Source organism: Melopsittacus undulatus, chromosome 4, assembly GCF_012275295.1.
Source record: "Melopsittacus undulatus isolate bMelUnd1 chromosome 4, bMelUnd1.mat.Z, whole genome shotgun sequence".
Classification (NCBI taxonomy): Eukaryota; Metazoa; Chordata; class Aves; order Psittaciformes; family Psittaculidae; genus Melopsittacus; species Melopsittacus undulatus.
Genome location: NC_047530.1, coordinates 48,785,043 through 48,810,551, shown reverse-complemented (window position 1 = coordinate 48,810,551; position 25,509 = coordinate 48,785,043). Strand labels below are relative to the sequence as shown.

The 25,509-nt window shown below is 47.6% G+C and overlaps 1 protein-coding gene across 3 annotated transcripts in view; it reads left to right on the top strand.

The window, feature by feature from the left end:
* Positions 1-25,509, top strand: part of HRAS (HRas proto-oncogene, GTPase) — a 44,553-nt gene that overhangs the window by 8,111 nt on the left and 10,933 nt on the right. For 2 of the 3 annotated variants that reach the window (XM_031049149.2, XM_031049148.2), the window contains exon 2: positions 16,816-16,883. The exons of the other annotated variant lie outside the window; for it this stretch is intronic. The gene's annotated coding sequence lies outside the window, so the exon portion shown is untranslated. The remainder of the gene's footprint in view (positions 1-16,815; positions 16,884-25,509) is intronic. 3 annotated transcript variants of the gene reach the window in all.

Below are 25,509 nucleotides of genomic sequence, written 5' to 3'. Positions count from 1 at the left end.
TAGAGGTAAATATGGGACAGATGCTGGGTTGATCTTTTAACTTTTCCATTGTCTTCCCTTGGATCTGTCTGTTGGTGCAGTGGTGTATTTTGGGTCTAGCTGTGTTAAGCTCCTGCTGTGGACAGCACAACTCTCTCCTCTCTAGCATGCAGACCCAGCAAACACTGGTGAAAGCAGGGCGTACGTTCTGCCTGTGTGCACAAGTGTGCACGTATGCCCTTTGCCTCCCTGGCTTGTGTGCGAAGGCTGAGTATATAACCTTATAGTGTGATCTTGGTCATGCAAGGTTTCTCCCAGTCTTGTTTCCCCTGGCCTTTTCCTGATTTGCATGATATTGTACAAGGCCAGCCAGCTTTTTCTGGAGAGCTTGTCCTGCTTTCCACTCAAGCAGCCTTGGGCAAGTGGTCTGCTCCCTGACCTGCTTCAACAAGCACATGCTGTGTTCTTGCTATGCTGAGGTGGGAGGGTAAGTGCTGTGGGGCTAGGCTGGGGAGGATATTGCTGTGCTGGTTGGTGGTGTGACCTCCCGTGTGGCAGTCAGTGTAGCTGCTGATGGATAAGGAAATACACTTAAATCCCTGCTCTGCTGTCTGCCTTATCATTCTGCTGGGGGGTGCAGTGGCTGTGACTTGTACTCAAGTCAGATCTGCTCTCTCTGCTCCTACGAGTACAGATACATCCTCCATCCTGCTATACTCATTTGCAGCCGACAACTCTGTCGCTATTTTGGTGGTCCCCATGAATTTTGAAACATCAAGGTAGTGTCAAAATGCACACACAGGAAAAAAATGACCACCTTGACCACGGTGAAGGTGGGAAACAGGCACAAGAGAGTCAGATCTAGATCTGATAAAATACTTTGGCTCCTGCTTATTCCCCAGGAGCAAGGAGGCTGCATGCTGTTGTGGCTCATAGGCACAGGGGCATGTGTAGGATCTCACCGGCTCTGTGGCAGAGCAGGGAGGTGAGTGGATAGAGGTAGAAATCTCATGGCTGATCCCTGTGCGAGATGCATTCAGTACAGTTGGTACAATTGTACCATAGTTCCTTATGCAGAAGGGTTGAAAGCCACAGTATTCACTCCAGAAAGCCACCACAGAAGCAACATCAGGTCATACTTCTGAGGGTGGCTTGCAAAGTCAATACATACGTCATCCAGTGCTAGATCAGTCTTTGTTCTCATCTCTGCAGTGGCTGAAGAAGTCAGGCACCTAATCAGGGATGCTTTTTCAAGTATGAAAAGCATTGTCTTCTGAAAATGCCATCCCTTTTTGTATGTCAGTTGGTCATTCAGAGACTGAAGTCATTCCACAAACTGGCAATGTTGCCCAAGACTCGAGGAAAACAAGAAGACAGAGCTGTAGGCTGTGCAGGGGGGTAGGGCTGTGTAGGCTGCAGCCTAGGTTTGATGTGCAGATGGTGGTCTGCATGGGTCTGTTGAGCACATGCACTGATAGAGACAGTCACAGTCAGTTGACATTGGACTGGGAGGCCCACCAGCTGGCTGATTGGTAAATGTTGCTGTTTCCCTGTTGACCATTCTGACTTGTGATAGGTGGCTGAGGATGGAGGGTGCTTTGGAGCACACAGATTTTATAAACCACTGTCAGTGGTTATTTAGAGCTGCAGCAAAGTGCTTTTTGTGCACATGCTTAACTTTGGCCTCCAAAAGATTGGTTTGCTAGCACCCCCACCACAAACCACAGAATCTCAGGGCTGATCCTAGGCAGAGTATAAATCTAAACCCACTTCAGTGCTCCTGCCATCGGGCTATAGACTGTACCAGCGGTCCTTCAGTGTGAGTCTAACAAGGTAATGTCTTCATGGGGTGTGAGCAGTTCTCTCCCTGTTTTGTGGCAGGCACAAGGAAAACAGAGATAGAAGAAAAATGGTCTTACTTAGCTGATTGCAGCAGCTACTGTCATGGTTTTCTTCTCGAGATCATTTCCTATCTGCCAGGCCAGGCAAGAATTTGGGCAGTTGCCCTGCAAGGGGGAAAGCTAGGGCTTTCAGACCCTGAATAATGTTTGTTTAATAATTAGTCATCTGATCCCCACAACTACTGCACCTGATTATCAGCTGCCAGACAGGATGTCCTCTGCTCCACATTTCTTCCACAATGAACACATTAATCTGTACGAGTAAGAGAGAATGCTTCCTCCACATCAGTTTACACCTTTGTTCTTCTTCTGTGGGGTATGTCTCAAGTAACCACCCTCTTCCAACTTACAAAGTGTTCAGAACCATCTGATCCTCATATCTGCTAGCAAGTGAGAAACTGCACTCCAAGTGCCAAGTTCTGGCTATGGAAGGTGAGTTAATCCGTGAGTTTCTCTTTCTTGCTCCTTCCCATAATTTTGCTGCTAGATATTATCACTCTTACCATTCACAGGTAACGTGTTCTTGCCCCAGGTATCTGCCTATAGCCAGGGCAGGGAAAGGAGAGGCATTATGATGACCTCTTGTTTTACAGCTGGATTGCTGAGGAATGGAAATCCATGTTAATAGAAGGAGCCTGGAGAAGAGTTGAGAACAGAAATTGCTGTCCTAGTCTGATGCTTTGACAGCAAGATCAGTTTTCCCCTTCCTTTGGTAACTGATAAGTGTCAGAAGATTCAGCACCCAACTATTGATGTGTTGTTAATCTGATTTTCTGATGAGGGAAATGCCTTCTCATCACAGTGAACCATGAGAAGGTGGGATTTTGTTTCCTTTTATAATTTCAAGCAGGGTTGTCTTGTCTACTGCTTTAATATTTTGGTTATCCAATCTTAAAAGCAATGTGGGTGGAGGGCTGGAATAGCAGTCTTTTCCATGTAAGTCTTCTAGGTTGTAAGTGGGGCTTGTATCTGTAGAAGTGAATGTATGTCCTGTGGTAAAACTGAGTACTTTGGCTTGTTGTGGGTAAGAAAATTTGGGCAATTGAAAAGAGATGTACCCCTCTGGATGAGGTTTGATTTGAATACCAGAGGGCTTTAGCATCTTAATTTGTGTTGGTGGCAGGTGGTTGCAAAGCGAGCCATCTCCCTTCTGGTCACCTGAACCTTGGCACGTTTTGGGGAAAGATCAAAAACCCAAGATGCAGTTACTTGACCAGGTCGTTAATAATAAAAAAACTTCTGGGGGAACAGGGAGGAAGAGAAAAAATGTAGATTTCTTCAAGAAGCAAAAAACCCCAACAGTTTACTTTTTCTCAAAGCAGTTTCTGAGGTACCTAATCTAATCTTTCCAAAACAATTCTCTGGCAGCCGAGGCTCACATATTTTAACAAGGCAACACAGAGAGGAATGTATTGTGACAGTTTAATCTGTTGCTGAAATAAAGTCACCTCTGGGGTAATTCAGAGCAGTCATGGAGGGGATGATAAACCTGTTCAGGATGGGAGGTTGCTCAGATGAAACTGTCAATGGAGGATACCCATGCAGATGTATAATTCCTGGAATTTAGCTTCATCGTCTTCCTCCTTTATCTCTAATGGAGCTGTAGCCTGTTCACATCTTCTGATTAGGGCAGTCATTGTGTCCTTGCTGTGGCAGCAAGGGAGGTTTTGGTGATGATTCTCGCAGTCAGGTTTTAGGGAAGGCTCTCTGGTAGTGGCCAGCTTTAGTGATGAAATGGATGCAGGAGAAAAGGTATAGAGGATTACAGCACATAAGGTACAGGTCCATGTGCATTCTAGTCCCTGGCTGAGAACTTCTAAAGGTCCAGAGCAGCTAGCTGGGTATTGTAGTCACCAATCCATGGGTGACAGCAAACTGAGCTGTGTAAAGCTGGCCTGCAATTTCTACAATTTTTAAAGAGGAACACAAAGCAATTCTCTGAGAGGGTGGTCAGGAATTGGACAGGCTGCCCAGGGAAGCAGTGCAGTACCATCCCTGGAAGTGTTCAAAACCCATGTAGATGAGGCCCTTGGTGACATGGTTTAGTGGTGGACTTGGTAGTCCACCATAAAGGTTGGACTTGATGATCTTAAAGGTCTTTTCCAGCCTAGCTGATTCTATGATAATTGCAAGATGCTTTTGAGAAGGCAAAGGGAAGTCTGTGTGAGTTTGAGAGGAAGATGTAGTTTGAAAAGAATGAGGTGTGTAGTTGCTGCTGTAGCCCTATTTAGGGTTCTCAAGAAGAGCATTGCCTGAAGTGTGCTCCTCATGGAGAGGTGGGAAGCTGAGTGCCTAGCAGAGGGCTGGGCTTTTTCAGAGCATGCTGCTAAGTATGTGGGTTTTGGCAAGCCCAGCAGTTGCACTGCAACAGAGTTATGAGGTCTTGCTCAAATCCTGCTTAATTGGTTGAACTGTGTTGACTGCAGTGACCATGGGCTGGGAGACAGTACAGCATCTCGCAGGTCAGTTCAGGTTTTCATCTCCCTTCTTTCAAGGTCTGCATCTAGAATGAGTTTATTCAATTCACAGCTTAGAGCAATCTCAGAATATATCCCGGGGAGGAGAGAAAGGAAAAACAACAACAACAAACCCACTCCAAACAAACAAGCCACCACCAACAAAACAGATCAAAATAACCAAACAACTTGTGCTATGGAACTGGGATGTGACTGGCAGCTGATGCATGGAGGTGGACAACCATCAGTCACACTTTCTCAACACAGCTTGCTCTGCAGGGGCTGTGGGAGCAAGTGTCTGTTAGGAGTAGGATGCAGAAGTAACATTTAAAATCTGAGGCATAAGCCTTCAAACTCAGCGACAACTGTATTGTGGGGTGGAAGAAAAAACCCTGCCACCAGTAAGGCACCCTTTCAGGAGGTAATCTGAACTTCTTGTTTTCTTCTGAACCCTTCAGCTCAGTTCCACTGTGGGCAAATGTCATGCAGTTTGTTCCATGCTTGCTTCTCTCCCCCACCCCCCATTTGATTTGAGGGCCCCTTGTAAGTTATTGCTCATTCATCCTATTGTCAGGGAAGTTACCCTGCATGCAGGCCCTGTGTGAGCTTTATTTTCTTGTTTTCTGTAGCGCAAGGTCTTCATAAATCTTAGAATAGCTCCTCAATCTCTCACCTGGCCTAGCAGCACAACAGCTCCATTTAATGTGTGCCGTCTGCTTTGGCTTCTTGCCCCTAGACTCATTACTTTGCATTTGTCTGCATCAAGCTTCAGTGTTGCCTGTCCCAAAGGATTGTATATCAGAAGTCATGAAAAAGAGAAGAATTCTCAAGGTTGGTCTGCAAATCTTAAGTCTCTTGCTAGAATAAATGTGCACACAGGGTGCTCTGTCGTGTCCTTGCCTAGACATGCTGCTTGTGTGCATCCCTGTCTGCCCGTTATGGGGCTTCTGTTGGTGGCCATGACATGAGCTTTGCAGGCTGTCCTGCAAAGGCAATGCTGTTCTCACAGCACAAAGCATTTGGTGCCTGAGACATCTCCTTTTTTATTCCTGCTGACACAGAGGCAAGTCGAGACCTGCAGCTCTGCGTTCTCTTCAGCTACCCCCAAAGTAACCTGGGTACATTTGGGATATTGTTACAAGGAAAATACTGCTAAGTTTTCATGGTGGTAGATACTTAAGGGCATGGGCCTCTCATCTACAACTTGAAGTGAGCCTTATCTTTGGGCCTTGGGGACTGAAGTGCTTTCATGTTAGGTGCAGTGTGAGAGTCCCTCTCTGAAAAGCTTATGGGCTAAGTGCAAGATGGGGAGCACCAGGGTGCAATTCACCTGTCCCAGATGCTGACATATAAATGCCCTCAGTCCCCCTGTACAGGCAGCAGAGGAAACAAGCACTTTCATCCTGATGCAGATAGATATGTGAAACAGGTCAGGCAGACTGTGCCTGTCTCTTCTCATTGATGGCAAAGAGGCTGTGGATGATAGGCTTTCATGGAGACATCTTTCTTGTAGATGAGATAAATCCCTGTGCCTCTTTGTTTAGTCAATAAGCTATCCTCCATTTTGGTTCCTTTCTGGCTAAGAGCTGCAGCAACTGGAAGACACAGTTAAACACCTCTCAGAAGTGCTTCTAGCAAAGGTGTTAGGATAGAGCTCCAAACCTATCCCAGCTCTGGGGCATTCTAACCAAGTGGAAGAAGTGGGCCTCCTGACCTTGTGCATGTGCCTGAACAGCAGTCCTGTTGTATTGCAGTGGGGAAAGATATGAGACCTCTAAACCTGGCACTGAGACAAGGGCATGGGGGCTTCACATCATGGATTAACAGATAATAGGAAGGAGTCCTGTGGTGCCTCTACAAGGGCGGCACATCTGTGTGTTTCAGGCTTGATGGGTACAACCCTTTCTACTCAGGGAAAAAAGAGCTTTTACCCAACAACTGAAGTGCTGTTAAATGCTGTAATGGGACTTTGGGGGTGATAGAACTAGTTTCTGTAGTTTTGTATCCCACTTGAGCTGAACCTTTGCGGTTGCTCTGAAGAGCTTGGCGTGGTCTGCAGGGAGCAGGTTGGAGGAGACCCAGAGCTGTTCTTGAAAGAACTGGAAAAACAAAGCTGAGCCGACTGGAAGGAATAAAGCCTGGTAGCCTGGGGAGGATTTTCTTGCCTGGCTGAGTTTCCCCTTTGATTGGGAGCGCTTGTTCCATCATGCCTTTTGCTGGGGAAGAATTAGCCCGATGGCAGAAATGTGATGCCCGGGCGTTTCGGGAGTGAAAAACCTGTCCACAGCAAGAGCTTGCAGAGCTTGAACTCAGCCTTTGTGTCCCTGTGCTGACAGCTGGTTGCAAGCCTGCTTGGCAGGAGAGGGTGCTGTGCCAGGCTCTTTATCCTCTGTTTCATGCCTATGTAGTCAGCATTAAACCCCAGAACCCCAGAGAAAACCAAGAGTTAGTTTTGTACCCCACTTTTTTTTTCTGTTACCAAAACTCATGCTGTAATTCCCATCAGTTCAGGCACCCATGAAATGATGGTTAGCTCTGGAGAGGCTCTGGAAGTGTACTGTGTACACTATAGTCACTTCAAATTTTGCAATAGCAGGGAATTTTCTGGGGGAAAATTTCTGGCTGACACTAGGTGGGAAGAACACATAACCATGGTACAGAAAAAGGTAAAAACCCTTCCTTACATTACATTATATAGTGTATTTTCCTCACTTCACAACACATCAGATCTCTCACTGCTGTCTTTCCTGGCTACACATATCCACCACAAGCATTTTTTATCTTCCTGTTTGTGCTTCTATGGGACAGAGTACCAGGGAGAGCATATAAAAACCTTCAGGAAGAAAGGTATAGCAGGGCCTTGTAGTTAGGGGCCACGGCATATGTCTTGCTCTGATACTTTCCTGGTTGTCTTTCTGTTCTGAGCTTTGGTAGAATAAAGTGTCTGTGTTTGAAGAACATCCCAGCAGAGAGGCATCTGGTACAGCATCAGGTTGATGTAGGTTCTCAGCACTTCTGCTGCAGGTATCCTCTTGCTGGTCAGCAAGCGTATCATCAGCGGCACCAAGCAGTGACTGCACGCCTGCCCCTTTGGCCTGCTTACCCAAGGTAATTCCTTCTGCTACTCCTTCACATGGCAGAAACAAGTCAGAAAGGCAGAGATGTTAACACAGGGTTTTCATCTGCAGTACTATACCTGCAGTGCCTTGCTGTGCTCTGTTATTCATGGGTTAAACACTGAGCCCCATCCACAGTGGCAGCTTTTCTGCTGCAATCAGCCTGCTGCTGGTCGGGTATGCTCTAGCAAAACAGTGTTTTTTACTTGACTTTGTGTGAGCAATGGTACACTCGCTGCCTTGTCAACAGGAGACAGTTCATGAGTCTGGGAGGTGTGAGGTGTTGTTACTCTGCTGTTTGCTCTAATGGTTTACCAAGCCCATCTATGGGTCTTGGAAAGCTGGTGGGAGGAACTGGGGTCATTGGGCTCTTTCACAAAGTTTTTGTAACTATGTGACCTTCCGAACTGATTTCCCTCATTCCCTCATAAAATATATGTGTACCGAAACCTAGGCAGACAAGGCTGTACCAAGCCTCTAGGCATGGGAGATTGTGTAATACAGTAAAGTTGCGTATCATGTCCAGGGCAGAGCTAGCCTTGTTGCACCAAGAATTTCCTTCAGCTTTTCCCTTTAGGGTGGGAAGACAACTCCCACTGCAGGGAGTCCCAGTTCCCTCCTGTACTCCACCAAAGGCTGCTTGGATGTCTGATTCAGCTCTGCAAATACTGTCTCGTGGCTTCAGACTGGATGTGAAGCCGGCTGGTATTATTTCCCCTGTGAAGGCTGAAGCAAGGGAGGGAATATTAAAGCAACTTGTCTTAGCCTGAGTCAGCATCATGGAGTTGCGAGCGTGTCTCTGTAGAGCCTAGTGAAAGGTCCCTGCCTTATCTGACTTGATATTTTGCTGGTTGCACAACTTGCACATCCCATAGATGCAAATATTTTCCCGGGGATGGCCCCGGTTGCCCAAGGAGGGTGTTTGTTCAGATTCTCATGCTTTGCAATTAATATAAGCTTGCAATTAATATAAGCCTCTCAACTCTTATGTGAGAGAAAGAAGGGGAAGTGGTGCTAGGTGGTGGCTTGGGGTTTTTTCCCTCTCCCTGTTGGTGTTCCTCACCAGCTGGCTACTTTGAAACAAGCATGTTGTGGTTTTTTCCTTAAGAAGCAACATGTTGCTGCAAATTCAGCTTTGGAGAGGTTGTAGGAGCTTTTGTCCGCTGGTGTTGTGGCTGTTGTGGGCAAGGCAACTTTTGTAGCGCTGGTGTGTGCAGCCTGCGAGCTGGGTCTGGTTGAAGTGGATGCCTGCCCAGCTGAGTCGCATGGTCCTTCTTCCTTGCTGCATTCCCACACTTGCTCAGTGGTGGCTGGGAGATGCTAGACCTGCCTTTCTCCTCTTTTGTATCATTGCCCAGACTGTGCAAGAGCAGCGAAACTCACACCACAGCCCGATGTCAAAGGAATCTGGACCTGGTGCATTGCAAATAACTATCTTTCTCTGCCTTGTTCAGCTAAGGCAGCTTTATCTTGAGGGCTGTATGAAGTGCAATTGTCCCAGCTGTGCCAGGCACTGACACAGCTCACAGAGATACTCATGCACATTCTTGTCTGAGCTACTGGATGGAAAATTGCTCCTTCAGAGGGTAAATTTCTTCCATTTTAGTACAGGTTCAAAACCAAGGTATCTAGTTTAGACATGGAGAGCACACTTCATCTTTAGGTACAGCAGCAAAGCTTTGAGTAAACCTCATGAAGTCTGTGGTTCATTGTGTTTTCCAGAGTACTCTCTAAGCGTGCTCTTCGGAGAGCATTGATTCCTTTGGTGCTGTAGAACAAAGGAAGCACTTGCTTGAAGTGGTGTGGAGGAGTTGTCACCCTATAAAACTCAACCTGGGCCACCGGCTGTGTATTTCACAGTGATCTCAGTCATATCAGTGTCTTCTTCAGAGCTTGCAGCCAAATGGAAGTCTTCTAAAGAGGAAAAGGGGAAAGCCAACTACATGAATTTTGGTACCTGATCAGGGTTTTGACTGTTAGCTGAAGTCAGATTTCCTGTTTGAGTTGACATAGCATATCCTGAGTTTGATAAAAAAATATGTGGAAGTAAAGGCAAACTAAGCCTGTGGAATGGCAGCTACCATTTGGAACAACTTCTTTATGGTAGATACCTGTTTGGGTATGAAATGTTATCTTCAACTACAGTTTTCTTCAGTGCAGGTCTTACACCCTCTTGGTCTTATCTTAAGTGTGCAGGTGAAAGGCAAAAATTATTATATGATGTGATAAAATATTTGTGTTTAGCAGGGGGTAGAGTCCAGATCCTAGACCTTAATCAGCCTCTGACAGAGGGAATTAATTTAGAATGAGACAACCTTTACCTGAGATTTTAAGGATGGATTGTGAGGGTAAGTTGACAAACTCCAGCTTTCAGAGCTCAGTGCTTTCTTTCTGTGTACTCCTCCAGTACCAGCTATACCATGCTGTGGCCTTGAAGGTTCATTGTAGGGACACACGTGGTCCTCAGGGAGATGTTTTCTGAAAACAAGAGGATTTGAAGGGGGAAAACAAGCAGTGGTTTATTTCCAGTTAAGTGTGAATGACGTCCAAGAGTGAGAAACTGCTGTGTGTGCCTTAGGAGCCCTGAGAAACAACACTGGTGACCTCCACGGCTGTCAGATGAAGCAGGGAGGCTTTATCAGCATATTTCCCCTTTCCAAAATCTCACTGGTGGCTTGTCTCTCCACCAGGCTCTTGTGAAGGCACAGGATCATGTTTGAGGTCTCACAATACTGGCAGGACTGTGAACATTCGGAGTTCAAGGTTAATCTCTGAATTTATTGTCCCAGGGAAGGAGAATTTTGTCCTGCTGAGGGTTTGAGGATAAATGAACCCATAAAGTAGAGCCCCTGACTGTCGATACTGCTGTGGTTCTCTGCTCACATTAAGGAAAAGAACAAAATCAAACAAAAACAACCCACCACCAAAACTGTGACAGAGCCGCTTGCTTTAAAGTGAAGACTTTCTGTAGTAGTTCTAGTGACTGTTTCCTCAGGGGAGTCATTTCCATCTCTTATGAGTAATTTCTGAGTCCAACTTGAAGCTCACAAGGCAGAGCGTGTCGTGACAAGAGCTAGAAAGTTTGCATCATCAGATGAGACAGGATCATTTTCTAGCAGTGCTGGTTCACATCACCTCTCTTTTCTTGCTTGCTTTTTCCTAACCACTGGAGAGGGAGAAAAAAACCCAAACCCTAATGGGGGGGGGGGGGAGTGGTGCAAGAAAAAACCCTAACAGCCTTTAGTATTACCCGAACACTCTTGCAGTCTTGTATAGTCAGCAAAGGCATCATTTCTGGGTTTGGGTGAGCAGAATTTGAGAGGAACCCCAGAACACATCGTACCCAGGCTCCTACCACTTGAACAGTGACTTCATAGCTACTGCAGTTCATTTTTATAGTAACAGACCAAAAAAAGCCTGGAGGTGTGAAAAGTGATGCAGCCAGCAGTCTGAGCCAGCATATAGACTGTGGTGTTTCGGTGCACATCCCATCTCTGTCACATCAGTTCTGCCTGGAGCCTTTTTGGTGTGGTATTTGCCATAGCTTGAGAGATGGGTGTTGGTGCCCTAAAGTCCACTTTTGAATCCCCTTTCCAGTAATCATGGCTTAAGTATCAGTTTTAGTTCAGATGTCTTTGCTGGTGTTTGTGAGGGCAGATGCTGACCGCAGTGGTCACCAGTATTATAAAAGGTCAGGGCTGGTTTGCTGGTGGCTGAGGGCGATGGCAAAGGTGATAGCATGAAGTGCTCCCAGCAGTCAGTTATTTGCAGAGTGATACAGGTCATAGAACAGATCTTCCCATCCCTGCGATGTAGAATGTAGAAAATATAATTATTTTCATTATATTATTATTACATGCTGGGGGATTTCAGGCAGATGCTTGGATTTTTTCCCAGTGGGCTGAAGGGATGTTTCAGGTTTTGTTTATCATATTTTAAGCTACAGTCAAAGAACCATGAGTCAGCTTCATCTTTGCAGCAGTTCCTCTACTGTGATTCCCAAGAATTGTCTAAGATGCCTGCATCTCCACTAGGATGGATGAACCCAGAGGCTGCTATATAACATGGAGGATTATTTTGTCATACCCCCTCCCCCCCCCCCCCCTTTGTAGAAACTCCTTAGAGAGGCTCTGTGTGTCCTTAGGAGTCAGTGGTAGGGGAAAGGAGGGGGGAATGTTTTGTGCCTTAGCAGAAGGTCCCGGGAAGACTCTCAGCTGCTGATCCCAGGAACAAGTTCTTTGTCAAGAGTCCACCAGCACCATGTGCAAAGCCTCATGGCAGCCAGATCTCCAGGGAGGAGGAAACAACGTGGCCACCTCCTTTCTCCTTCTGCTAAGATTGCTGACAGAAATTCTTTACTGTTAGGGCGGTGAGGCACTGGAATGGGTTGCCCAGGGAGGTTGTGAATGCTCCATCCCTGGCAGTGTTCAAGACCAGGTTGGATGAAGCCTTGGGTGATATGGTTTAGTGTGAGGTGTCCCTGCCCATGGCAGGGGGGTTGGAACTAGATGATCTTGAGGTCCTTTCCAACCCTAACTATTCTATGTAGTTCTATGATTCTATGACTTTCATAGCTGCTCTGTGGGCATTCTCTGTGCCTCCTGGCTTAATGAAGGTGTATTTCAACCCTCCCTTTTCCAGGAAATGCCAGTCTACCTTGCTGCTCTTGTCCAGATGCTGAGAGAGGTAAGTGGGCTAAGGCTGAAAATTAAGAGATCGAGTGAGTTCAGTGTTGATTATCTTGGCTTTAGTGGCTTCACTACAGGGACACTGCTTTTTACCTTTTCTTTAACATGATCCTTCGAGGTCAGATGTTGGTTTTGAGCATGGGCTGTCCTCTCCCTTCCTTTGGGAAACTAGAAGTGCCTTACACCTTGTCCATACTGCATGTACACAGTGGCTTAGGGCTGTCAAAAGTCAGCTTTGGAATTCCGAGTTTTCCTTTTGTGGTTATGTTCTTTTCAAATGCAGAACTGTTTGCATGGGCCTTATGAAGTCCAAGAATAAATCCAGTGAACACTGCTGTGTCTCTGCAATGTGTCCTTCGCCATCACTGCAGAGTTGTGCTTGGGCAGCAGGGTCACAAAGTCTGAAAGGCTGGTGAGAGATGGCTGGACCCCAGGGAAGAAAATGGGAGGCCTGGTAAAAAGAAGTGATGTTAATAGTTTAGGGACCTCATTGCTGCAGGGTGTTAGGGCAGTCATTGCCTTCAGAACATAAAGATTTGGGTGTTGTGTGGACAGCAGGGAAACCAGAGTTAAAAAGAAAGAAATTCTCCAACTTTGCTGTAGGAGCCCCTGTTTTTATTTTTTGCAGATGGTCTGGCAGGATGAGACCCTGCTTTGGGACCAATGATGGCTTCCACTGGAAAGAGTGGAAGACAGTTTAAGGCTATGTGAGAATCCCCCATGTCTTTGATGCCCAGCTGCCACTTAACACTGCCCAAATGAAGTTATGCTACAGTAATTACAGTGTGTTACAGTTCAGAGTTCAAAAGTCCCTTCTTTCTTTCTTTCTTTTGTTGTTTTTTATTTCCCTCTCCAACGTGTGTGACCTTTTCTTGCTGCTGCTGCTGCTGTTGCATAGGGTTTGCCTGGAGTTTGCTGTGCAGAGATTGGTCTGTGGTGGAAGTGTGTTGCTGTGCCTGCCAAAAGGATGTTTCATCTTCAGGGGCACCTGATGTTGCGCTCATGGGGGCTGATTTTGACTCATTTTACTTTCCCCAAACTGTGACTCTTCCAGTGCCTGCCACAAATGTTTTGGGCTGTACTTTGCATGGTCTCTTTGTTCATATACTCTCAGAAACAAGGTGCTGGGGAACAAGGTGAAATCCTGTCTGTAGGTGTTGTAAGTACCAACTGTGTCTAGTCACCAGGTACCTGTGAGAATGCTACCAGCTGTGGTCAGGTGCTGGTCTCTGGCTGACTAGTTCTACTAAAGACATTCTCTCTCTCTCTGTTTAGAGACTTGAAGGTTTTCTTCTTTCTGTTTGCAGCTGGCAGCTCAGGTCCAAGCTCTCTCGTATCTTCTTGTCCATTCACTTAATGAACACTCTTGGTTGTTTTTTCCACAGTGAGTTGTCATCCCTGAAGCTCAGGGCATGAATAACCCCTGTTTTCTCAGCCTGTCTTCACAGGGGAGGTGTTCCAGCCTTCTGATAATCTTTCTGGCCCTTCTCTGGGCTTGCTCCCACAGATTCACATCCTTCTTGTGTTGGGGGCCCCAGAACCGCACACAATACTCCAAGTGAGGTCTCACAAGAGCAGAGCAGAGGGGCAGGATCACCTCCTTTGACCTGCTGGTCACGCTCCTCTTGGTGCAGCCCAGGATACAGTTGGCTTTCTGGGCTGCGAGCTCACACTGAAGCCGGCTCATGTTCATTTTCTCATCGACCAACACCCCCAAGTCCTCTGCAGGGCTGCTCTGAATCTCTTTTCTGCCCAACCTGTAGCTGTGCCTGGGATTGCTCTGACTCAGCTGTAGGACCTTGCACTTGTCATAGGTAAGCTTCATGAGGTTGGCATCAGCCCACCTCACAAGCGTGTCAAGGTCCCTCTGGATGGCATTCCTTCCCTCCAGCGTATCAACAGAACCACACAGCTTGGTGTCATTGGCAAACTTGCCGAGGGTGCACTCCATCCCACTGTCCATGTCACCGACAAAGATGTTGAACAGGATTGGTCCCAAAACCAACCATTGAGGGACACTACTCATTACCCATCTCCAATTGGACACTGAGCTGTTGACCACAATTCTTTTGAGTGTGACCATCCAGCCAGTTCCTTATTCACCAACCATCCATCAAATCCATACCTGCAGTTTAGAGACAATGAAGTCATGCATGCCTTACACAAGTCCAGGTAGACTATGTCACCTGCCTTTCTACTATCCACAAATGCTGTAACCCCACTGTAGAAGGCCAGGCCATCAAATTGGTTAGTCATGATTTGCCCTTAGTTAAGCCATGTTGGCTGTTGCTGATCACCTCCTTATTGTCCATGCACTTTAGCATAGCTTCCAGGATAATCTGCTCCATGATTTTGCCAGGCATCAAGGTGGGACTGACCAGCCTGTAGTTCCCTGGGTCTTCCTCTTTCCATTTTTAAAAAGAAGGGTTGTGCTTTCCCCTTTCCAGTCAGCAGGAACTTCACTGGACTGCCACAACTTGTCAAATACAATGGATAATGGTGGGGCAACTTCATCTGTCAGTTCCCTCAGGACCCACAAATATTAGGCGCAGTTACGCCTAACCTTTAGGCATTTATCAGAGAGACCTCATCTGCTCTGTTGCTCTCAGAGGCTTTGCTTATTTTTAATCAGCTTGCCAAGCTTCAGCATTGACTTGGAGCCACGTTTCACACAGGCTTGGTGTCTTGCTTTTCTGTGGTTTCTTTTCAGCCCTACTGTGCCTGGGGACACTGGCTGCGAGCCCATCCAGATCCTGCATGTTGTTGTGGGCTCCCAAGGAAGCTCTGGAAGGAACCCCCCCCTGCTTCTGCTGATTGTGCAGGTCTGCCAGCAGGTGCTGGGGGCTGTGGTGGTGCTGATGAAGTAGGTCTCCTGCTGTCCCCTGCATAGTCAACCGCAGCCACTGAAGAGATGCACATTCCTGTGGCAGAAGCTCAAACATGAGGGAGCAGAAATCCCCAGCTTCACCAATAAGTTTCCTGTGTGACCATCAGCGAGTCAATTGCTGTGGGTTCCTCATCCCCGGGTGGAGTTACTATTTCCTTGATCTGCTGCACTGTGTTCCTGGGGAGTGGGGTGTATGAACCTCTGTGGAGGCTACAGAGAGCTGAAGGAGCCTTTCTTCTGCATCCATGCTGTGGTGCCTGCAGGACAGGGAAGAGGAGTCCCTGTGCGCTGTCCTTTTGTTCCAGAGCCAAAAGAGAGAGAGTCCTCCCTTTTCAGTATGGACAGCTGTAACATATACATCTTCAGTCTTATTTGCAGCGGGTCTGTACTGTGACAGTGATGCATTTAAATAACCCACCCACAACAGCATTGCTTGGGTTTTGTTTTTTTCTTTAAATCTAGACTGCTGCAGAGGGAGGGGACATGAGCTTCACATTAGCAAGCCTATAGTGGCTGAGATTTAGCACAGGCAGCAAAGTGAGGTTTGTGTAATCCAGGACCCAAACTTAACAAGTCTGCTGATGCAGACTTAAATCTCATCTCATCTGATGATGTAAACTTAAATCTCATGTCTCAACCTTCAGACCTCTGTTTTTGTCAGTGTTGTGTGATGGTTGCTCTTTATTGCACACACGATGCGTTGGTTGGCTCTGTCTGGCTTCAGAATTGGTTGTGATGAATTCATTTCCCTTGGCTGTTGAAGGGCTGTGTTTGGAGGTCTTCTCCAGACCTCTGTGCCAGCCATCCTCAGTGTCCCCATCCCTCCAGGCTGCAGCTGCTGAGTCTGTAAATAAGCAGTGTGCCCCTGAATATCTGCTGCATAATGACTGATGCATAGTCATGCTTGTGAGAGCATTGTCACTTTGATAGTAATGTGTCTTGATGGGAAGAAGAGCAGGGATGGGGTCCCAGCAGCAGTTGCCTGCTTGCTTCTTTTTACCTTGTCATCCTGCTGCCCCCTTGTTGGCTCCCTAAGATGCCCCAACTCTTGCTTTGGTAATGAATTTTCCCTATCTCCTTCTCCCACGTTTGCTAAAGCAAGCCCTTGCTTTAGCAAGGTTTGCCTTTTGCTGTGATGCCACCTTTCCCTTCATCCCTGGTCTGCCAATAAATAAGGGTGTGTGTCTGCAAGGGCCAAATGAATGTAGGAGGATGATTGTTACATTTGATCATGTAAATTGAATGGCTTACTAATAGAAGAGATACTCTTGGAAGTTTCTGATTTTGGCTGTTTGGGGTCACTCAAGCTGTTCCTTTGAGCTCTGTCTCTGAATGAACTGTATGAGCAGCTTTTAATCAGTCCCATTGGGAATGCAAAGGCAAGAAGGAAGCTCAGTCTTTTTCCCTCATGTCAAGATGTACTGTCCCTTGTGCATAGCTAGCCTGTGGAGATGATGCCATTGCACCTGTGCCACTCTGCCTTCTGTCTGGAAAGTGAGGGCAAAAATAATGCTGTATCACCTTTCCCTGGAAAAGGTAAAACTTTAGAATACATGATTAATGGCCTGTGAAATAGCACATGTGAAAGGGATGGATGGGGGTTGACTCTCCGTTTCCCCTTCAGTACAAGATTCTAGGTGCTGTCCAGGGAAGCTGAGGGAGCCAAAATTGGGTATTAAAGAAAGGGTCCCCTAAGATATGCCTGTCTGAGTCCAACCCATGCAGAGCTGGCTGTCCCTGCAGAGAGGGAGCCTTCTCACTCTTCCTCTGTGTTTCTTTTCCTTCTAGGCGGACTTGAGCCATCCCCAGACAAGAGGACCCTAATTTCTCTGCGGGGCTGGTTAGCCATCCAGAGGGTGAGTGCTGTATGGGCAGGAGCAGACTGGGCTTCTGCTGTCCCAAACTAATCTGTCTGCTTTTCTGCTGCTGGCCAACAGATTCCATTTCTTTACACCCAATCCTAATGCCTCTGTTTGCTGTCTGGGCCTTTCTGCTGCAGGAGTGGTAGTACAATAGGGCATATGCTATGTGAACTGGTTTATTTTTGGAGACTAGAGCTTACCAATACTCATGCAATATTATTTTGCTCCAAAACGTGGCCTTTTGAAAAGTCCCTTATCCATTAAATGCTAAAAGTAAAAAATTAAAACCTAAGAGCACTGTCAAAACAATTCTTTAAATTTTCTAGATGCAAATACTGTGTTTCCTTATCCATTTATTTGCTGTAAAATTATATATGTGTCGGGATTTAAGATAAGCAGGAAGCTGAACAGCCAAACCTGTTTCCATTGCAAATTCTTCTCAGTGAAAATGGCTCAGATACATTTCCTGAAACCAGCTTTGTAATTTTTCCCTGTCAGCTGTTGTTTTGGATGGACAGGGAAGGATGGGGAGGGAGGGAAGGATGGGGAGGGAGAGAAGCATGGAAATCTCACAGGGGCAATGCATTTCTTGATATGGGGTATGTTTTTCTGGCCCGATACTCATTGGTAGTGCTCAGGTTGGGCCTGGGCCTTTTCTAAATGATACACAAGGCCACCTTATACCAGTGCCTTTCCCTTTTCTTGTAGCTGGGCTTCGAGTGGGGAAAAGAACTGCAGTGTTCACCCTGTCCCTTTGCTCCCAGCCCTACCAGCATCTCACATTGCTTATCTGTGCATTGGAGCATTGTCCGCCTCTCTGCTGGCTGCCTGTGCCCACAACCCAGTTGTGATTTCATTAGCATAGCTGGAGAGCAGGGTGCCTCTTACATCACTTTGTGCTTTCCCACTTGATGTACCTTGACCCTCCAACTGTCTCTGTCCAGAGAAGCTGGGATGGGGCAGAGCTGCCACCGCTGACAGCCCAGCACAAAGACCCAGCAGAGACCAACGGCTTTCTCATCCAAAACCTCTACTGAGAGCTTTTTGCCTCATGTGAAGACCCTGGATGGGAAGTCATGTTGCCTGCATTTAGTTCCCAGCTTTACAGCCCATTGATGACTTTGGGAGAGTCCCTTGGCTTGTTTGCATCCCCTTGCCTGTCTGTACAAGGAGGAGGATAATGTTTCTGATCATGCATGGCCACCACCCCCAGCTCTAGCACTGGGTGCTCCATCTCTTGCAGCTCAGTGTTGAGATCTGAATTTGTCCCTTCTTGTAGCAGAGAACCAGGTGGCTGTGGCATGCTGTAACATGATGGCAGGACTGGTGGGTCCTGGGAGAGGCTGTACCTTTCCCTGGCAGCTTGCCTGTGGCTGCACCTTTCACAACCAAGTGGACCAGGCAGAAAACAGTCGGGTACCTTAGGAAAGACCAGCCTGGAGACAGCATCTCTTTTAATCCTACCCCATTACTGGGCAGCACTTACCCCAAAGGCTGATGTTCTCTGTCCCTGTTAATAGCTGCAATTACAGAGATCCACTTACACTGATGCTACGTCCTCATCTGGTCCAAGTTTCTACTTCATTGTGCCTTACATTTTGTGGGAAAATCAATACAATTTGGTACTGAGTCTAGCAAATCAAAAGATTGCTCAGGGCCTGGGTTTGTGGTTTCCTACCACACATTTTAGCAGTTACCATTAGTATCATCTATAATGTGGGTCTTGTTTCCAGGGTATCTGTCCATCTCTTCATATGCTCAAGGTACATCATGCTGGCTTTGTGTTTATAGACGGCACGTTAATGTGAAGGAAGGTTAAAAGCTGCCCCTTGAGCTCTGCTTTGGCCTCTCCATTGCGCAGTTTGTTCTTTATTTGTTTCTCTGAAGGGGGCTGGGAGGCCTGGGAGAGGTGAGGTGGAGAGCTGCCAGCCCAGCCCATGAACCACCTTCCCGGCCCTGGGAAGATGGAGAGGAGGTGAAAGCAGAGGAGCCCTGGCAGTTTGCAGTCTTCTGCATGTCAGCAGTGAGAGCATTTCCTCCCCCACGCCACGTTCCCACATGCGTTGGCAGAATCAACACTAGGTCCTAAGTCCTGACTGCAAGATAAGAGCTCAGTTTTGATTTAATTGTCCCCTGTTGTCCCAGCCTGCTTTGTGGTGTGTTCATGCATTCACCTTTACCAGGCTTTCAGGCAAAACTGCAGCCTCCTCTTCCCTTGCGCAGGCCACTGTTGCTCATCTGGAGTGTCAAACAGCACTTAAGTAATGCACCACATATCATGGGCATGATTTAAAAATAGCTTCTTCAAAGATGAGCTCTGTGGTGTTCTCAGCCAGTTACTCTGGTGCTGGCCCAGGTGCTCTTTCCTACCTGCCTGTGGCTTTTTTAGGGGTCTGTGTTCAGCAGTGGGGTGGCACATACCGTTTGCTTGCTTGTTTCCTTCAGACCTTTCCATGGATTGGCACAGGTAACCTGCAGAGCACCATAGTTTCTCTTTGTGGAGCTTAGCTTGGAAGATTGGTTTTCTACAGAGACTATGGTGGGATGGGCTTCTTGCTTTCAGTGAGAAGGGTGGAATGGTGATGGTGGGAGGTGAAGATCCTGCTGCGATTCACAAGCATGTTCCAGTGCCTGTCAGAGTTTCCTGATGGTGTGCTGTTCCCCATGTTCATGATGCTGGAGACTTAGGCAGTGAGCAGTCCTGGTTTATAAGCTTCTGAGGTATGGGGCCTCCTAATTCTTCTTTGGAGTATAGTAATTTTGGTGACAATAACATCATCCAGAGTGAGAGCTCTTGGGTAGCTGGTTTGTTTGTGTTCCTCACTTGTGTGGGCTGTTTGCTGTTTTGGGTGGTTTAGGCATAGCTGCCTACCAGTTCTTGTTAGAGTATGCTGGCAACAAAGAACTTTATTAAAAATATTTATTATTGGAGAGGAAAGCAAGGACAGTGTAAATGGACCTGCAGCTGAAGTGGGAACCAGGGATCAGAAAACAGGCAGCAACTTGGGTGAGGATGGTACGGTCTCGTTTGTCCTTCCATCTCTTGTGGAGTGGGAAGATGAGCAAGGACTTCACAAACCCTTTGCAGCTGGTTAGTCTCTGGCAGAGGGTTTGTGTTGCCAGAGGTGCTTCAGCTGGAAACTGTGCAAGGGCTGGGCCCAGTGCAAGGACCCGTCCGTGCCTGTTCAAGACCTTCTGCGTTCTGCAAAGCCATGGCTTGCACCTTGCTGCTGGGACATGTTTATGGCTGCTACAGAGAGGCAATCCCTCTCTTCCAGACCTGCTTGTGCATTAAACAGCTTTCTGTTGTTCTTCCTCCCAGGGCTCTCCTTGAATGTATTCCTGTGTTTTGAGCCTCCTACGTGATGTCGTTCCTTATCTGATTTTTTTTCCTCTGGAGCAATATTTTTGCACTCGGTTTCTTAGGATAAGCTGCCTTTTCTTTCAGACCTTAAAGAGCCTGCAGAATGTGGAAGAAGGCATTCTGTTCTTCTTAGGCTTTTTTCTGTTTTTCTCCTAATAGAAGACATTTATTATCTCCAAGTTGTTTCTCCAAAGCAGGGCCACCATTTGCAACTCTGTTGCATCTCTCTTTTCATCTGTGGGCTGCATTGTCTGAGTTTGGGGGTACACAGCCAGCAGCCAACAACAAGCATATTGGGTTGCATTTGCAGCCCACTTGTTAATTTAAAAAGCAACAAGTAGATTAAAATGAAGCATTGGATAGGCTGTGATTCGTAACAGAGCATCGGCTCGTCATGCTCGTTTCCCTGATTTCTTTCAGGCTGGGCAGGTCATGGAGAACATCAGCATTTTGATCCTTGAAAATGAAAGGTGGCATTTCATGCTGCTGGAGAGGTTCCTTCAGAGGCTGTATGTGGTGATGTTTGGGATAGTTTGTACATGAGCAAATGTAGGAGCCTGGACTTGCTGGGTTTCTGACTTGCAGGCATGGTAAAAGGCTGAGGTGAGCGTTGCTCTGTTAGAGGACTGCAGACCACTTCTGCCTGCAGGGTATCTCTGCTGAAGGGAAATAAAATCAAACATAGCAGCATTTAAGGCTTCTTGGTTCACCTCCACAGTGCTTTTGGAGGAAAGGGTGCCCAGTCTGAGATGTGCCCAAAGAGGTTTGCAGAGGTGAAACTGACTTCTGATGCCTTTAAATGCAGAGACTCCCAGTGGACAGGTAAATGTTTATTAATGAACAGTTGTGAAACTGTCATGGCTGGCCTCAGTACAGCAGTGCTGCACAAAAATATCTCATGGCTTGTATGGTTGGCTTGATGTCCATCCTGGAGGAGAAACAAGGGGATGGGAGGAAAGGGAGGACACAGAAAGCTCTTTGGTGATCCTGTTGGAAAGGCATCAGAGCCTCCCTTGTGTTGAATCTATTGGAAACCCAGTGCAAATCCTTTTTGCTTGACACCTGAGCTTTTCCTGAAGCTGTGGTGGTGTGATGGAACATACTGGTGGGGCCAAGCCCCTGGAGTTCCTCACCTCTGCTTCTGCTGAGTGAGTTTCTGGAGGCTTCACAGCCAGGGTCCCAAAACCACCTCTTCCCCTGCAGAGGAAGCTTTGTGCTGGAGAATAGGGACCATGAAGAATGTCAGGTTGTTCTCTGCAGGACAGCTGGGTCTCTGGGTACCCCTGTAACCTTGATGCCTACACCTGCTTTAGATCTTAGCCCTGCAAAAGCTTGCGCCAGGCACTTTGGTCTTTTATTCTGCGGACAAAACCTCCAAGCTGCCCAGAACGCGCAGGCAGGGGAGAAGGTGAGATGTGCCTTCTGCCCTCATCTACACCTTCATCTCCTCCCTGCAAGACAAAGGCAGGATGCCGATGCCCACTGGGGCCGGGTGCTTGCTCTCTTGGCTTCTTGTGTGAGGCTGGCAGATGTTTCTTGTTTGCCGGAGCTGTGTGGCTCTGACTGCTGGGCTGGGAGCAGCTGCTGCTGCCAGGCGGAAGCACTCGGCAAGGCTTTCCTAGACAGCTTTGAATGGGAGCCAGGAGCCCTCTCACTACGGGAGAAAATCCACGAGGTCAGGAAATACAGCAGCAGCTCTGGCTCCATGCTGGGGCTATTGGCTTGGCACGTGGATCCCAGCCCTCGTCTTCCCCAGCAGTGCTCCTGAACGGCTCTCCTCCTCCCTGTTTTGCTCAGCTGTTTGTTGGACAGCCCTGCACAGCTTCTGAAAGTGCAACAGTTGAGTACCGCAAAGATGACAGATTTGGATAGGCAGGGAAGATGCCAGATGGCAACGTGTGTCAGGCTTTCAGCTCCTGAAGAGCTTGCAGAGGATGGAAGAAGTGCTGTTCCTGCAGTGTGGGGGACTGAGAGGCTGTGCTTTCGTGTTTCCCTGCTATTTTGTGGTCAGTTCTGCATTAGCTGCTAAGAAATAGAAGCTCTTGTTTATCCTCCTTGGAAATCCTCCTATCATCAGAAGCGTTCACAGCAGCCAACAGGCTGTAAACCTCTGTCTGGTGGGTCCCCAGACTGAGCATGAAAACTTGGAATGCCTGTTGTCACCTCGCAGGCAGGAGCTCTACTGTCTCCCCTGCCTCTGTATTTTAGGAGAGCCGGGAACATTGGCTTGGGATGGCTGTTTCTTGAACCAGCCCAAGTGGTGGTGGTGATGATGTTCATGAGGCAGCGACACCTGTACATGTGTCACTGGGCAGCCTTGTTCTTCCCATGTTCAGGAGCAGACTGTGATGGGGAGCTATGAGGTGGTGTTGGTAAGGTCAGCTTGGGGATAAGACCAGCTGCCTAAGTCTGTAACAAACATTGTCCATATGGAAATCCCTGCTTTCCCTGCAGGTTTGGCCAGGCTCTGTCTTCTGTGGTATTTGCATGTGCTCTGATGAGCAGTTGAGTCTGCATGTTCCCTGTGAAGAGCTTGCAGTGTGGATCCTTTGGGAAAGGGAGCAAGCTTGTCTGAACATTGATTTTTAGCACACATTTATTCAGGCAGCTCTCACGCCCAGAGCTGTCCATCATTCCCCACACTCTCGCTCTATATTAGGACATGTTTGCAGCAATGGTATGAGACAATCAGGTGGGCTGGACTTTGCCATCCGCAGCAAGCTGCAGAATCTCTTCTGCTATTGCTGGGGAGAGGATGGCATGTGGGGTGGTGAAGAGTTGGCCAGGGTGCGGCAGCTTCAGCTGCAGCCCTGAGCTAGGAAAGACCCTTATCTGCTGTGAGTAACCACCTTGGTCCCCACATTCTGCTGCAGTGTGGACCAAGAGCGAGGTGTAGTTATGTGGGCTGAGTGTCTTCTGAAGGGATAGGCCAAGCAGTGCCTTCCACTGCGGTGGTCTCGAGGGAGCACCCTGTCTTCAAGGACACATGCCTTACCCATATTGAGTCTTAAGTTTTTCTCACTGCCCTAGCAAGTCACATAGGCCTGGGTGGTTGTGCAGGTACCCTTGAGCATCATCATGGCTGCTGCTCCGTCATCAGCATCAGATGCAGAACAAGGTCCATTGTCGCTGCTGCAGGCTTTTATTTACAGCCTCCAAATGTTTTGCTGGGGGTTGCAGATCTCCATGCTTTGTATAAAAGGTGGAAGTTGGTTGTAGAGATCCTTTTGTGTTCATCTGTGAAGCTGTTCCGCTGCAAGAGTGATCCTCTCCTGGTCAGCACTGTTTGGTGGAGAGGGTCAGTCAGTGTTTGCTCCTCAGTCCCCATTTCAGCCTGTCACTGTCCCTCCTGGCGGCTGTGTCTTTCTGAGAGACAAGAAACCTGGGGTGGGGATTACGCTTGTCCCTGGGAAGTAGTGTATGTGGGAAGTTCATATACGTGAGGGTGTGCATTAACAGAGCGATGTGCACACAGCCAGTGTGATCACAGGTTGTCGTACGTGGCCTTGCTTTCAAACTGCATCTCCCCCTTGGGTGCCAGAACAGAGGCACATCAGACTTTTCTGTGGAGCAGTGGCACTTTCAGATATGGACCTTAGGTATTGCATTATTGAAAATTTCTCCCACAATCACACTTTTCCGCAGTGTTTAACAACCTTCAGCTTTTCCAGCAGTGACGAATGGCACAGTAACCAAAGGACATTGTTTTCTGCTCTGGTTACTTTCACACACCCTCCCTTGCCCTTCTTCAGGACTCTGGATGCTGAGAAGGGCATGAGCTTTGTTTGCCTTCCTGCTACTGAGACAGCAGCTCAGAAAAGGTCTTTGACAAGAGGCAGTTGTGTCTGACTGCTCCCAGCTTGAGTGGGTGATTGAACTGTCTGAGTGGTTTAAGGTTGCAGTCTGGTGGGGATTGAAGGCAGAAAGTTCTGGCCTCATTTCCATTAGATCTTTGCAGCGTTAGGAAATGCATCAGATGCAGACTGGGTCTAGAGTAGCTTTTGCCGGCACACATTGTACCAGCTTCCATGGTTTCAGGAGCTGGGCTGGTGAGCTCAGGGAGGAGCATGGAGTGATTTAACATTCAGGGGGTGGGATCTCCATGCAGTGTCTAATCTCCATGCAGTGATGTTGCGGGCTGTGTTGGGTGGTGATGGGCCATGGGAACCATGAGCTCGTATTCGTGCTACCTGCTGTCTGGGTGATGTCCCCAGAGCTCGCAGGTGATGGCTGCGGACGAGTGTCTGACCCTGGGGTGATCGGCAGTGGGCAGGGGTTGCAGCCGAATGAGGGAGTCTTCCTGAGTTAAAGTTTGTTCCCCTTGATGGAGATGGAGGAGAAATTCAGGGGATGAGGTGCAGGAGTGGGGTGAAGTTTCTCCTGCTGAGGGGCCATGGCAAGTACACAGTGCTGCAAAAGCTGGCTTGCTCATCCTGACCCTAATCATCATTCCCAATTAGCACCTTTCATGATAGCACCTCTTCCTCCCCTGTCGATATGCCAGCTTCATCTCCTGGGAGGAGGGGTACATCTCCTGCTCCCTCCTCCCTCTTGAGATGGCCGGTGCATCCAGAGGCATTGTTAGCTGGAGGGCAGGGGATGTGGATGTGCCACCACCTCAAACCTGCCTTGTGGCTTGAGGTTTTAACACAGCCTTGGGGATGAAGACATGGAGCTAAGAAGGGGGGGTTGGGACTTTTCCCTGCCTGTATGGACACTGACATCCAGATAATGTTGGCCAAGGCTTTCAAATCTATCTAATGATTTTGGATTGCCAGGTTGAGATATGACAAATCAGAGACAGTGCTGAGCACTGCTATAAAACCAGACCTGTTAAACTGGTAACTGTAGGGTTTGCTTTTGATTTACACAGCCTGATTTCTTATGAGGAGCCCTCCCTTACCTTTTGAGGTTTGTTCGGGGAATATGTGAAGTTTGCATCTAGTCAGGCTAAAGGATTGCAGCATATGACAGCATAAACACAGTTTTGTATTCAGTTTGGTGGATTATTTTCCCATTTTAAAGTAACCTTTATTACTAGCAGAGAGTATTAGGTTAAAGAAGTCTGGCTGTTGCAGTTCCATGCTGTACTTTTAGACCAGGTTTCATGGGTTTAGGTGAGGCTATCTCAATGTTTAAGACCCCAGAGCATCGGACCATAAAAGCAGAAGAAAGACAGTGGATGCTGGAGGCACAGACTGAAATAAGTGTAATTTTCTCTGGCTAGATTCCCAGGATAGTTAAAAGTGTTGGGTG